The sequence below is a fragment of the Zootermopsis nevadensis genome, unplaced genomic scaffold (genome assembly GCF_977971745.1).
Source record: "Zootermopsis nevadensis isolate Lab colony 2312 unplaced genomic scaffold, Znev_1.0 Znev_ptg000009l, whole genome shotgun sequence".
Lineage (NCBI taxonomy): Eukaryota > Metazoa > Arthropoda > Insecta > Blattodea > Termopsidae > Zootermopsis > Zootermopsis nevadensis.
Genome location: NW_028259141.1, coordinates 4,746,042 through 4,761,859, shown reverse-complemented (window position 1 = coordinate 4,761,859; position 15,818 = coordinate 4,746,042). Strand labels below are relative to the sequence as shown.

At 36.3% G+C, this 15,818-nt stretch overlaps 1 protein-coding gene across 1 annotated transcript in view; it reads right to left on the bottom strand.

The window, feature by feature from the left end:
• Window positions 1-15,818, bottom strand: part of ph-p (polyhomeotic proximal) — a 189,933-nt gene that overhangs the window by 142,409 nt on the left and 31,706 nt on the right. The gene's annotated exons all lie outside the window — the stretch shown is intronic.

Below are 15,818 nucleotides of genomic sequence, written 5' to 3'. Positions count from 1 at the left end.
CAGAATCTTTCATCTTTACGTTTACAATTTTACATGTTATTTTGTATTAGCGTGAGATTTTGTATCATATTAAGGGGAAAACATACTGAGGGTGTTTAAATACAGGCTGTTAGGAGAATATTTAGATCCAAGAGTGGTTAAGCTACATATATACGTTTACAAGTTTACATGTTCTTTTGTATTGGTGTGAGATTCTGTATCATATTAAGGGGAAAACATATACTGAGGGTGTTTAAATACAGGATGTTCGGAGAATATTTGGACCCAAGAGTGATGAACCTGCAGGAATATGAAGAGCTTCCAATTTGTACTGCTCACCAATTATAACTATGATCGCTTCAATGGGATGTAATAAGGAGGGTGGGGAGATAAGTAATGCTTACAAAACTTTGGTTGGAAAGCCTGAAGAAAAATACGACATGGAAGACGCAAGTGTAGAAGACACGATAATATTAAAATATATCTTTGGGAAATACATATGGTTGGAAGAAGTGTATTGAATTTATCTGGCTGAGGACTGAGACCGGAAAATTTTGTGACTATGTAAACGTTCTTTTTCGCTTCTTAAATACTCTGCAATATGCACTCGGCTATTCTGCCAGCAGCGCTGATTATACAGGGTGTTTCTGGAATGTACGGTATTACTTTAGGGTCATAATCTGTGTACAAGAACAGTGAACAATGGTTCAGTAAACATTGGTAATTGGATACTCCGTTTTCGAGATACGGCTCGCAAAATCACTTGACTTAAATCAATTGGAATCATCAGTTTTTAAATAAATAATCTTAAGTCTATATAGTATTTTCTATCTCTCGCCTTCCAAAATAAAATGGGCCATATCTGAAAATCCAAGCGTTTAAATGTTCATGTTTACACAGACTTTATTCATTTCTGTAAATCAATTACGTCCACAAAGTGACGCAGTTATTTTAGGAACAATCTGTATAATGTCCAATGGTAAAAAATATACAGACGGAAGCGGTCGTGATTTAATTTAAGATGGTCTACTGTCCAGTCATTTTCCTTATAAGGTTTTAAGAAACCCCCGAGAAACCTGTCTGAATAACCAGTCTCCAATCAGAGGTTTGAACCTGTGATCTGCCGATTACGAAGCAGGAATGCCAAGCACTTGACTGATACGGTGCCTTGAAATAAGATCGGACCATCTCATTTTAATTCTTACTTTTCACATTTATTTAAAATATTCCCCTCTCATTATAAAGGGTTATAGCATGAACTAGGCTAGATTAATACTGGAAAGTAGTAGCATGCATACAAGAAGCTAGCTCATGCTAATACAGAATTATAAAGCAGGTTGCATTTCATAAAAGAATTTTAAGAGTACAGTGCGTTCATTGATAAAGTTGAACGCAACTGTCACTATACGGTTCCCAGTTGGAACTGCATCACTCACCGCCAAGCGCTACAAGGTTTTCCCAATACACGGCAATTAACTTGTTTGATAAGACCTACAAATGAGTGAATTATTCTGTGGAATTGTTTGAATAACTTTAATACTAAAAAGAAAATGAGTAGGTCTAGAGATTTAATTGTTTAGTTTTGTGAGGAAGACTATATTTGAAACCTTTCTTCCGCCTTCGATAGAAATATTTGTTGATATAACTTATATGCCTTTGTGTCTGATAGTAAGCAAGAATTCTTATATCGTACTAAAGCACTATCGATAGTCGTGTGCAGTACTTCGGTCTCGATTCTCGAATTGACTAGCTTTCCCGAGAGTTCTTGTTGAATTTCCCAAATCGCAACGGCTAAACACAATATAAATATTTGACCTTGTAGCATTCTTTCATTTAATGCTAAAACATTTAACTTACGGAGTTACACACGCGTCATTAAATAAACAAAACTAGGCCGTGAAACCATTTCAACATTTTATTTTGCATTGTGCTAGGGACCGGTACCAAATTTGTACGTACGCACTGTCGAGTTACGGCATAATTATTATTATATGCGTCTGAAAACATAATATTATTTAATAAGTCGACTTTATCGACTGATAATTATTTCTGGCTGAATTCCGGTGCGATTATTAAATTATACTATTACTTTCATGGAAAATCGGCCGCGGACCACAACTTCGAGTAATACTAGACTACATTGTATGTTGGTCTTTCATTTATGTAGTTGATGAACTGTCGTTAAACAAATCAACGGCCTTACACGAGTAGACTAAACTTTGTACAGGCCTATTATTTAATGTAGTTGAGTGGTTGTCGTTAAAAAAATAAATTTGGTTTACTGTGGGTGGTCACTTCTGGACATATAGTAGATAAAAACCAACGATAATTATAATATTCCAATCATTGACTCGCCCAATTAGGACTGTCTTATTGAGTCTTAAGTAGAGTCTCACATTTACCTCTTGGAACAGAAAATATCAGATAAGCTGAGATGAATAATTACTGCGAGCTGGTTAAAATTGAGAAGAATAAATATCAGATCTAAAACTTCTTGACGATGGTGAAGAGTCAATTGAATAAAAATTTTCTTGGAGAAATAGAGATAGAGTCCCATCTCCGAAACGTCGTTTTACGTTTTATATTTACTAGACGATTTATAATATCCAAGAAAGTTTTTATTCAATCGAGAAGAATAAAGTTAAAAAAGACAAAACTGCACCAACTTTGGTTGCAAAACCTCATAGAAGGACAGAAAACGAAGAACTTTGTCGTAATATTCATGAGAATTAAATAAATACAGACAAAAAAGCAAAGGACATGGAATTATCAGCACTGATTTAGAATGAGGAAATCTTAAAACAAGGTAGAACTTAGTGGTTATTACATCATGTCCACAGATTAAAAGTTGGTGGGGCGGTTGTCGTGGGAAACCGGTGGCCTTGAACATTCTCTATTACCATTTCAGTGTAACATGAGCTTTTGATTGAATTCAGACACTAGTTTTTGACACGTGTAGTACTGGCAGGCGGTTTAATAAAACTGCCTCGCCATCTCAATCTGTGGGTAAACACCTTGGCGTGTGGGTGACGTCATAATTCTAAGAAATTTATAGCGACATTACCAGTCATACAAAAATCATTTAACCTCAAGATTAAACAACTTGAATAAAAAAAATTACTCTCTTCAAATAAAAAGAAAGCTTAAAACACAAACAGACAATTCACGTAACTGACACTACGAAATCAAGTAATCGAATCAAACTGCTATCCACAATTAAAACCTAAGACAAATGTTTTTAGTATGGCGTGGCAAAGACATTTACCAGCCGCTGGGCCAAGTATCTTAAACCATATTTATACCAAACATCATTTACAGTAATCCCTCGAAGTTTTCTAAGAATTATCAGTAAGAGATAATTATTAGAACGGATTTAACAAGACATTGAGGTATATATTATTTAAATCTTGTCCGTCTAATCACAATAAATTCTTATTAAATATTAAAATATTACAATAATTAACATTTAAAATATTTAAAATATTAAATGATGTTCTTTATCGAAATATTGGATTTACATTAGACCATCATTTTTCACGACATGTTTCAGTTCCTAAAAGAACTATCTTCAGGTGTATATAATTATATAAAGATTCAAATTAATAATAACTTAAATACAATTTCTATATATTATTTTAGCGTACATTTTTATCAGATGTTTATCAGATATCAAACGATGTTCTTTTCCAGATTTTATTCCATTTTAATAACATATTCGATGTTCTTCTGTATATGTATATCATGCTCAATATGACTTTAGTGTGGGTGATGGTCTAATGTAAATCGAAAATTTCGATAAAGAACATCATTAATATTTTAAATATTTTAAATGTTAATTATTGTAATATTTTAATATTTAATAAGAATTTATTGTGATTAGACGGACAAGATTTAAATAATATATATTTATTATATCACAATATGACGCAACTTTACCATCTCAAGACATTGAGGGTTCACAGATTCTGCATTTGTGCTTCAAAGAATAACACGATTAATGCTTCTGAACAGAGTGATCAAATTGCTGCCTTAAATACGATTAATGTAATCCTCCATGTTGCTGTCTGTAAACATTTATAAGACATCTTCAGATAGATTCCATATTCTTAAACAACGTCTTAGCATGTCGTTGTCGACACTGACGACAGAAATAATTTTAGCCATGTTTCTTATTCAAAAATAGTCAACGTACAATTATCTTGCTACACGCCATGAAGGCGCTTTGGAGGAGAGACTCTATATCTGTCACTAGTTCTTGATATCGGCACTAGATGGATTAAGTGGTCAGCGACACGCCTCTAGCTGTGCTTTGCTACCAAAGGACCCCGAAGGCTGTATAGACGCAGTGGTTAGAAGAAAAATCCTTTGTTCCTGTAGGTTACGGAAACCCTGTCAGACATAAATCTTATCTACTCTGATTGGGATTGAAAAATTATACGTGTCAAAATGGCGAAAAATACAAGTAATTCATTTTTTAGTTTTCTGTGTTCCTACGTGTTTTATTGTCACTTAATTAGAATTAGGCTGTAGTAGGTCTGTTAAGTCAAATAAACTACGATTAGCTGGACATGCAACTCGGTTGGTTAAAAAAGTGTTGAAAATATTGGTGCGGAAACCTCTTAAAAAGCGACAAATTGGAAGACCAAGTCAAAGATAGCAGAATACAAAATATATCTAAGCAAATAGCCTGGACGATTGATTTTCCATAGGGACATTTGATTTACTCGCTGCTTCAGAAATTAAAAATTACATTTTATTTAATGACGCTATATAGACCGAAGGAGCTGTCTACCGTACGACTGATGTGAAGAGGATTATGAATTTTGTTAGAGGAGAAACTGTCTGTTTAAAGGTTATGTCAATCTCAACACACAAATGGATGAATTAAAATATAGCAAAGGTCAGGATAATCTTGTTGCAAATATAAGCCTGTTTACCGTCGTGGGTTTAGCACAAATCTTTCCAATCTTCGAGTCACTTTCCTATCCTTACAACGGTTTGGCGATAAATATATTTAAAGCCGTTTTCCAACCCTAACCAAAAATATATTTATTGTGTATTCTTAGACAAACAACTCACAATGCAGTCGATATTTTTTTAACGGCCATCACAATGCCTGCCCGTTCCGTGCCCAGACCAGACCGTACCGAGTGCAAGTTATGTGCTGTGCAGCTCGTCACTAGAGATCTTTGAGGGAGGTGGGGGTAGAATTCTGTGCTACTAGCGGACAGAAAAACACCAGCAGCTTATACAGGCCGTACGTCGTGAACTATTGTACTGCCTGACTGATAGCACAATGTTCTTAGGTAAGGAATACATCACCAGCGCATGCGCAGAACCCACTTTCCCCCTGCCGCACAAGCGACGGCTGACAAGGCTACGTCAGCTTGTTGCAGTAAGCTACAGTAGTCGTCACCAAATTGCATATTTCAAGGCCACCTCCTGGCCGCGCGGCTGAAGTCAACATTACAGCGCTGCTACCTTACGTAAAATAATTAATGATATTTAAATGTTCACTTCAAGATACTGTAACTCTCGCTTCAGAAGTTAACAAAGTATATTAAGGATAATAGACCTATAGCCTGTTATTATAATTCTATACCATTTTACTTATTTAAATATTGCTGCCCAATGCTTCCGTAAATAAAGGCTACTCAATCCGAAGTCCACCGACAAGTTTGTGTAGCAAGCGCTTTTTTTATAATAGGCCACATTTTATCACTTATTAGGCTATACATAGGTTAATAAATGCTGAATAATTGTCACCTGAATACATTATAATTTAAGTGAATAACAAAGCATTTTAGAAAGAAATAAAAAATAAAACTGAATAGGGTAAATGAGTATGTTTCCATTTTTAATATATTAGATCAGTTTTAATAAATAATCATTTATAATATCGACCTGCGAATCGATAAGAAATATTGAATATGATCCCCGGTCCTAAATATGAGAACTGCTGAAAATGGCTGTCTTCCAGGTTGTTGCACCGTGTTGTCTGGTAGAATTTTAATGACGTTCCAGACGTCTGATGATGGAGGCAGCAAGGACCTCCGAAACGTCGGTAAATTTATACCAGACTACACGGAGAAGACAATCGTCTTCAGACTCACCGCCGTGAAAACCTCAAATCCTACTCAATGAGAACTCCTGATGTACAGTAGTAGGGGTGAATCTGTGCGTTCTACGTCCATTGGAAATCCAATTAAGTGGGTCTTCAGACCTGGGAACGGTAACAAATGAAGCAAACACTGTCCACACTGCAAATATTCCTCAGCGGCAATATTTTTTAAGATACGCAAGATTTAAGAAAGTCGCTGTGACGTAGGTGGTCCGGTAGGCAAGTGATGTGCACATGCGTAACCTCCCTATTCCTAAGTGGAGAACATTGGTCTTTAGAACAAAGATATTTTTCACGCGTCTTTGTTCATTTCGGCTGCTCCGCTGTTTGTAAGATATTTATTGTTTTATTTATTTTGCCAAAAAAGACTATTTCAATGCTTTAAAGTATTACCACTAAATTTTACATCAAATTCGTACATGCACGACGTTTTTCGGTCTGCTAATAGTGCGACACGTCACAGGGACTTACTTAACTCCTGCGTACTTAGTTCCGTGTCCCAGTTTGTATGTTTGTGATGTATTTAGTTTACATAGAAAAATGCGTTTATTTATATTCCACTCACAAACTATTGTCACAGGCGAAATGCAGCGGTGTGATAAGATGAGAGATTTCCTAACAAACTCATATAGACATAGCCTATCCGCCTCACTCCATCGTGAACGAGTAAAGTCGTGTATAGTAGTTACAGATCACACACCAAAAAAATGTATTGTCTGCTAACAAGTAATTTTGCAAGTCAGGACAATGTAATAGAATATAAGTTCTATTTATGCATTACTACGTCATCGCATTGCCATTTGTTAAACAAATGACGAGCGAGTCTGACATACACTCAGCAAAAGAAAACCATCAGAATTTAGAAGCGTGTGTACGTTAAATTTGCAAAACAAATGCCGTAACCGCGCGGTCTGAGGCATCATGCTTCGGACCGGCGATACGGAATGCGCGCTGGTTCGAGTCTCGGGGGAGAAGAAATTTTCTCGTGAGCTTTCGACCAGTGTATGGGACCGGTGACAACCCAGCATCGTGAGGAAATTGAGGAGCTACAATGAGTAGCGTAATCCGGTCAGGAAAACTAGCAATGGCTGGGGGTTCGTCGTGTTGACCACACGTCACCCTGTATCTGGTTGGATGATCGTTCACCTCTGCTTAGGCATGTGAACGTCAGGCCAGCAGTCAAGCTAGTCGGCTTTGGCTCTCTGGAGCTGTTACGCCACGGATTTAATTTAATTAATGCCGGATTAAGACTTAGCAAGACCTTTAACTGTCTTAAAGATAAGTCCTCCATAAAAATTAAAAGAAAAAATATACGGTATTAATAATAAAATCTTTTCTAAATAATTAAATTGGCAGTCATTTTCTTGGTATGAAATCATTACCTAAGAGAAAAAAAGTAGCCTATATTCAAGTTTTGTTGCTGAAGATTTGTTAACACTGGTGATTCTTTTCCATCATTTTCTATTGTGAACAGAAACTTTGCATTTACAGTGCCACTTTAATACAAATTAGTAAAAGTATTCAAACAAAGTAATTCAAATGACGAGACTCAAAACTGTAATGTTTTTAGCTTGGGGTAACGGAGTTTAACTACAACAATACTTTTCACAAGACCTCACAGATAATTCATAAACCACGTTCTGATTCCCCTTATTAAATTTATTTATATTTTATGTGTCTTAAAATGCTAAATAAGATTCTTAACTTTACCCAATAATGATACATTACTTTAAAAAACTGTTTTTATTGAACATACGTGTGTCTTACCCTCTTTATTTGGGTACATTGGGGGGGGGGACCGAACGTTTCTACTTAGCCATTTTTGCAACTGACAAGATAAATTATGTTTCACTCATTGCCCTGATGATGGAGGCAGCAAGGACCTCTGAAACGTTGGTAAAATTCTACCAGACTACACGGCACTACAACCCAAATTAAACCGCCTTCTAAATATGTCTGGTTTGCGTTCTCTCCTCCGTTTAAACGGAACAAATATAAATAATCGTGGTATTGTACAGTTTATTCGCTATTACGTCTTAACCTTGTACAGTTTTTAAAAATTTCAGCACGCTTTGCCATTGTCATAGTTTTCATGTTTGGTTCTGTTGTAAGCTTTACATGTCACTTCTTTTTTATGGTCTAGAAGCATTAATTTTTTTTTAAAAATTTGTATGAATTTTGGATCTGTCAATTTTCGGATTCTCCAGTTTTTTAAACTTCTTAGCTTGCAATCGAGTTTGCAATCGGATTGATGTATTCGTAACTTCTGGTTGAAGACACTGGCGATAATCGATTCCTGTATTTCTGACACAATATCAGTTAAAATTATCGTTTCTTTGATTTCTTTTATCAATCATAGTACGTCCTCCACCTGTGATTTCAATATGCACGTGGACTATTACAGGACAAAACACACGTTGATAAAGTTGATTAAGGTTTAAAGGAAATACGCCACGACTATTGAATCCACTTACATCACTGCCTACAGGAAATGCACGATTCAAGATTTCTACGAAAATGCCTCTAGATATCACCTTATTTAAGTGTTAAATGTTATTTATTATGTTGTAGCTGGCACTGTCGAATATACGGCTTAAGAGGACATTTTTCAGTTCTTGGGTTCTCTTGAAAATGCTCAAGTCATAACAGAAATTCTTCTTCATTACAGGTATACAGCCATTGTCCGTCATCACAAATGCTGACACCGTAAGCAGACTACCAATTCTGCATATCGCAATATATTTAAATATTACTAACATCTATGAGAGCCACAGAGAACTTTTTCTTTCATAAACTCAGTAGGAATAAAGTTACTTCTTTTGCCTAGGGCTGTGAGAACACTTTTTTTGCCAAATTCATTAAGACGTAAGAATATTAGCAATATAATCATATAAAGTAAATGCAATACCTTACTTATTTCTTTTTCTCGCTCAGAAATACATTTAATATTCTCATATATTACTTTCTTAAAGGCGTCTTCATCACACTGATTTGAGGGGTTCTAAAGACAATGTTTGTAATACCCCTCAACATTATTTTTTATTTTATTTTATTTAGTGTTCTGTCTGACGACAGGTCCATATGAACAGGATCCTTCCATCCTTTTCTCGGACTGGGACCTGTTCATATACGTTCTTGGCAGATGACCCAGAAGTGGTTTGCCATTGCCTTCTTCTGTGTGTGAATGGAGTAATTGTTGGGATGCCACGGAGAAACCGGGGAAGCCCACGGAGGAAAACTCCGTGTTGCCTAGACCACGGCCTTGCCCAACACAAGTTATAAATTCGGGCATTAGGTTAGACGGTTCATTTGACAATAACATTTTATCCTGTTTTTACATACTAATTCCTCTTTAATTCAGGCAAATATTTTATAACACTGTTCTTATACGTAACTATTATAAATTTACGAGTACAATCATGAAAGGTTTAAAATTCGGAAGCCAAGTGATTCTCTTCGAATATGTGAAATAACTTAAGATGAATGGTTCATTCGCCTAAAGTTACATGGAAAGAAACATTGGAAACTTTTATACTGACGGTAAAATCTCATAGAAATGTATCCTTGAACAGAAAAAAAAACCTTTTCTGAGAAACTAAAGTCATGTATCGGCTAGGTCACGAAATTTTTACTGAGCCATGTTTAGAGAACAGATTAGGAAAACGTTACAAGTTTCCTAGTTTAAGACTTGAAAGATTTGTCCGGAAATTGGCCCCTATAACCTAGGCCTAGGACAATCTTTGAATCCTTGTTAAAATTTAAGCTGCTATAATCGCACAGATAGGCCTTTATACCGAAATACTTTAGGCTAATAGGTTGGTATTTATCTCTGAAATAGATTAAAATCCAACACATTTAATTCAGCCATTTCCTTTTGCTTTCTTTATGAAATTGTTGCTGTCATATCACCGTTGATAAGAACGGGACATTTAAATCTTGAACGAATATGTCTACTTTATAAGGTACTGAATCACATTAATCACCATTATCTATTGTATAAAATGTATTATAATATATTGTTAAAGTCAGCCATAAGTCAGTCAAGTTATTCAACAGCAGTAATTTAAAAAGATTAGCTCCAAATCTGTTCTGGTATGTCGCAGATACAAACGTATCGTTGTGAAGTTAGTCAGAAAGTCTAATTATTTTCGCTTCAATTAAAACCTAGGTCAGTCTGTTTCGATAAGAGTTCAACACAACCCGTCGAGAAACATTTGAAATAAGAATTGTAGATTTTAATAAAAACTGTATTCCATTTTATTTAGACATTTTCGTATGATAGGACCTAGGCCAATATCATTTCTAGCCCATCGATTCTAACCCACGTAAAGGTCGATTTACAAGTTATTTGATCGATATCGGCAAAAACCAATTTCCTTTGGTCTAGAGAGTCATTTTGTTTGAAATGGTTTAATAAAGTAGACGACAGAGCATGAGAAGTTTTGCTACTAATGATTTGTATTCTTTATTAGAAAATATTTTAAGTCTGTGTAACTACATATATCCGAAGGACTGTCTTCTGAGGGAGAGTTGTAGAAGGGACTTTTGGAGACGGGCGTTTCGACTTCAGAATTAGAGAGATATACCATTCTAGACCCTCCGGGAACTGACTATCTATCTCTGTGAGCTGTCTTCGATCAACAACCCGTTCGGCGACCCTTGAGTAGATGAGCAAACCGGTTAGAGAAGGTGGAACGATTATAGCGGTAAGGACTAAATTTGTAACTTTTATTTAGATAAGCTTCAACTTCAAATGGTCAACAGTGTATAAAATTTTACAGAAAATCATTTAGTAGTTTTGGAAGTAAAATATGATAATAAACAGAAATCATGTTTACATTACGCGTTCATTTAATCAATTCTGTGCAAAAACGCTTGGAAATATAAAATAAACTACAAACTAGATGCCTAGACACGCCTGCTAACGGCATACAAAATTATGCCTATCAGTTAAATTGAAGGAAATGCTGGAAGACAGAAAATGTGTGCCTAAAACATCTCCCAGAAAAAGAGATAACTATCTAGAAGTAGACATTTCGAACTTAGAAGTTGCTTAAGAACCCAGTCCTTCTTCAGGAGCAGAAAATATTAAGTAGACTTAGCAACTTAAGCATTTTTTGAAAAAAAAATCCAACCTTAACATAGAAACAGATCTAAAAATCTAACGTAATAACTTGCATTAACTTTTGGGGTAAATTTCATTCATCGTCCTGATTAAATATCGATCAATAGACTACACGATGTTACAGAACAGAAGACACGACATCTTCATATCCGTAGCCGTGAGATCTTATATCAACTCTACATATATAAATTTAACCTATGCTAAAGAATTGTACAAAAATTATGGAATTCAAAATATACCGAAGCGCCCGCAGTGGCCATGTTAGAATGATTGAGGGTCTGGGAGATTCACGCATAGCTGAACATTCCATCTCGTTCGCCAGAATCCGACCTTTCACATTTGTGACTGCCCGGGACTTACCGATTGTACATTTCCCACACATTCATTCGCACGCTCAAAAATATATAAAAAAAAGTTTTAATGTAAGTCTCCTTTTGCTGTTGTCCGACGTTAACCAAATTAGAGTAGGCCAATGTTGACAAATTTTAGTGTAACTCCTCGATATCAAATTTCTTTAAAAACCAAGTAAGATTTGAGGTTTTGATGGCGGTTTTACTAGTAATCCAAAAACGCATTTGACTATGGATTCGACTGCAAGACTTTAACTGCTGACAAGGACTGAAACTTGAGATAAATGTTTTCAGCATGACGTCAATAAGACAGTCGCCACTATCGTTACGAGCCGCTCGTAACGCTCGCTCGCACGTAAAGTTCTTTGTACATAATACCAACGTGGTATTTGAAACAGCGAGTGACATGCCATCTTGTAATTTTATTCAGCGTTATCAGTGTGAATAAGACGTAGAGAAATTTGGATAGGAAATTTCTCTATATATTTTGACTTACTGATATATATTTATTAACACAAAAACGTAAGCGACTCTTTTGATACATAGTGTAACGTCTATTATCCAGGGTAGAATTATACGTGAAATGGATCCGTGGTCTCAGATTGATCCTAATATACACTGATTACGTTGATATTTTACAAATTCGCCAACATAAAAATTAAAACAATAATTATGGACAATTGAATAAAAATTTTCTTGGATATTATCCATCGTCTAGTAAATATAAAACGTAAAACGACGTTTCGGAGATGGGACTCTATCTCCGTCTTCAGGTTCCTACACAGTTGGGCCCACTAGATAAAGCTAATCCCTATCTCCGGAACTGTGTAGGAACCTGAAGACGGAGATAGAGTCCCATCTCCGAAACGTCGTTTTACGTTTTATATTTACTAGACGATGGATAATATCCAAGAAAATTTTTATTCAATTGACTCTTCACCATCGTCAAGAAGTTTTAGATTAAATAATTATGGACTTCCTGGTAAAATGGCTAAAAAACACTAATGTTTATATATGTTTTGCAATATTTATAAGTTTTTATTTTGCTTACATGGATGATAATAATTATATATGAAGTGCAATTCTCATCGGTGTGTTCCTGGAATATATGTGACCCTGCTTCAATCATTTACCACGCATAATCGGCGCTTTACTGTACAGGCAAAAGTGTGTTCTTTCGTGTATAATTTACTAAATAGAATTTCTTTGTTGTTAATTGACGTGAAGCTTAAGAGATTCCAAATCAAGAACAAAAAAATGACAGAAGCTCCTTCAACGGACCGACATTTTATGTGATTTATTGACGGAAAATTATATTCTGTTAATGAATGTCAATATTGTACAATTTTATCTAGCTGTTATAAGAGTTTTAATATTTCCACTGCAGTATAGGTATATAATATTATATTAATTGTGTGCAATAATTAGGGGGTGTCAAGAGAAAATCTTATACTCATTTACGCCTCTTAAGAATTGTAATTTTTAACTTGCATTATAGAATCCTAAGAGGTGTGAGGAACGTGGAAATCTGAAGACAACGAAATCTCTTGAAATAGTTTGAAAGGGTGGTATTGGATTAAACTCAATGTGTCTTGAATAAAACTACCTTGAAAAATTATATTTAAAAACAAGACTAAGGTGTCTCGGAAGACAAGTGAACTAACTTACTCTCGTTATAAATTTGAAGTGAAATTCAAAATTCAACTCGTTATAGAAATTTAAAAAAGAGAAAAGAAAGACATGACAATCTATTTCAGACGAATCTCGTTTCTGTAAAATACCCGAAGATTTCAGAAGAAAATCATCCACAAGCGTCTTATACGAAGTTGATTCATACCTACTGAAAAAAATAGTTCAAATTTTTTTTCTTCCTAAGCTACATTACTGATTCCAAAAATAAGTTATTAAACTGAGATTTACAGATCCAGCCGATTTTGTCCAGCAATCTTTTTAAAAATAAAGTATACAAAACAATAATTCTGCCTGTTGTTTTGTATGGGTGCGAAACATGGTCTCTCACTCAGAGGGAGGAACACAGATTGCAGGTGCTTGAGAATCGGGTGTTGAGGAGGATATTTGGGCCTAGGAGAGAAGACGATGGGGCGTGGAGAAAACTGCATAATGACGAACTTAAAAATCTGTACTCCTCCCCCAATATTGTCAGGGTGATTAAGTCGAGGAGAATGAGATGGGCTGGGCATGTAGCGCGCATGGATGGGACAAGAGGTGAGCACCGGGTATTGGTTGGGAAGCCTGAGGAGAAGAGACCGCTGGGGAGACCTAGACGTAGATGGGAGGATAATCTCAGGCAGGAGGAAGCCTGAGGGGAAGAGACCTCTGGGGAGACCTAGACGTAGATGGGAGGATAATATCAGGCAGGAGGAAGCCTGAGGGGAAGAGACCTCTGGGGAGACCTAGACGTAGATGGGAGGATAATCTCAGGCGGGAGGAAGCCTGAGGGGAAGAGACCTCTGGGGAGACCTAGACGTAGATGGGAGGATAATCTCAGGCAGGAGGAAGCCTGAGGGGAAGAGACCTCTGGGGAGACCTAGACGTAGATGGGAGGATAATATCAGGCAGGAGGAAGCCTGAGGGGAAGAGACCTCTGGGGAGACCTAGACGTAGATGGGAGGATAATCTCAGGCGGGATCTATGGGAGATACGAGTTGAAGGAGATTGGATTTTGTTGGCCCAGGATAGGGTCCGGTGGAGGGCTTTGGTTAATTCGGTGATGAACCTTCGGGTTCGGTAAGCCATCTGGTTGGTTGGGTCCACTATTTGGGAAGCCTGAGGGGAAGAGACCGCTGGGGAGACCTAGACGTAGATGGGAGAATAATGTCAGGCGGGATCTATGGGAGATAGGAGTTGAAGGAGACTGGATTTTGTGGGCCCAGGACAGGGTCCGGTGGAGGGCTTTGGTTAATTCGGTGATGAACTTTCGGGTTCCGTAAGTTATCTAGTTAGTTAGTTAATCTTTCACACAAAACTTGTGTTAACCCATTAAAATTTTGAAGAATATCATTACTTCTTTTATCTTAAAGTAACATCATAATATACCCCAAGATCTCATATTTTGATTCTCTTACCACACGATATAAAACAATAACAAGGCATACGATTACAGAACTGTTCCTTGTGACATTATTGTTATTACAGTAAGCAAGCCTTATGTTATGAATGGACAAATTACCATAACTAAAGCGTATTATTCTTAAAAATAATTACGTATTAATATGATTTCCGCAAAGTATCTGTCAGAGAAAATAATGTAAGATATTCAAAATAACATTTTTGGTTTCGTCTGTTCTATAAATGTCTACGTCATCGTTGATAATATTTACAAAGTCAAATTACGACAACCTTGCCCTCTTATACTGGCCCAGACACATTAAAATGTTTATGGAGCAGACATTAAGAAACACTGACCAGGGAACAAGGAGTTTGTCATACTGGATGAAATAAGATTAGGTTACCAACCTCTGAGGGCACTTCACGTCTTGTCCCTGCAACAGGGCGATAATGAAGCTCTATAATAGTCGCACTTGAGTGATATAACTATAGGCCTAATTGTTAGGGATGACGTACTATTGTACCTTGTCCACTTATATTTCCGTTCCATACACATCCTGAATAGACTGTACTCGGCTTACGAGGGTCTTCCAGTGGTATACTAAACTATGTATGACAATCCTTTCAAAATGGCAAATATTTCCTATATAATTATCAAGTCCAATAATGGTAACTATATATACCATCTACCTTAATAATCATGAAGTCTGCATTTTGACCACAGTCTGTTTTTTTTCTGTATTTCGTATTGTGATTTGTAGCGCAAAGATTAACATTTCCTTAACATCATTACCTTATTCGTGTTTGAAATGATTAAGTGTTTTCTTTGGGGTACGGACTGAATTATTGAACATTGTTTATTCTCAGTTCATAATATTTTGTCTTTCCGTCTGACTTCTAAGAACCTGAAAATTAAAGCATACAAAACAATAATCTTGCATGTTGTTTTGTATGGGTGCGAAACATGGTCTCTCACTCAGAGGGAGGAACACAGATTGCAGGTGTTTGAGAATTGGGTGTTGAGGAGGATATTTGGGCCTAGGAGAGAAGACGATGGGGCATAGAGAAAACTTCATAATTACGAACTTAAAAATCTGTTCTCCTCCCCCAATATTGTCAGGGTGATTAAGTCGAGAAGAATGAGATTGGCGGGGCATGTAGCGCGCATGGATAG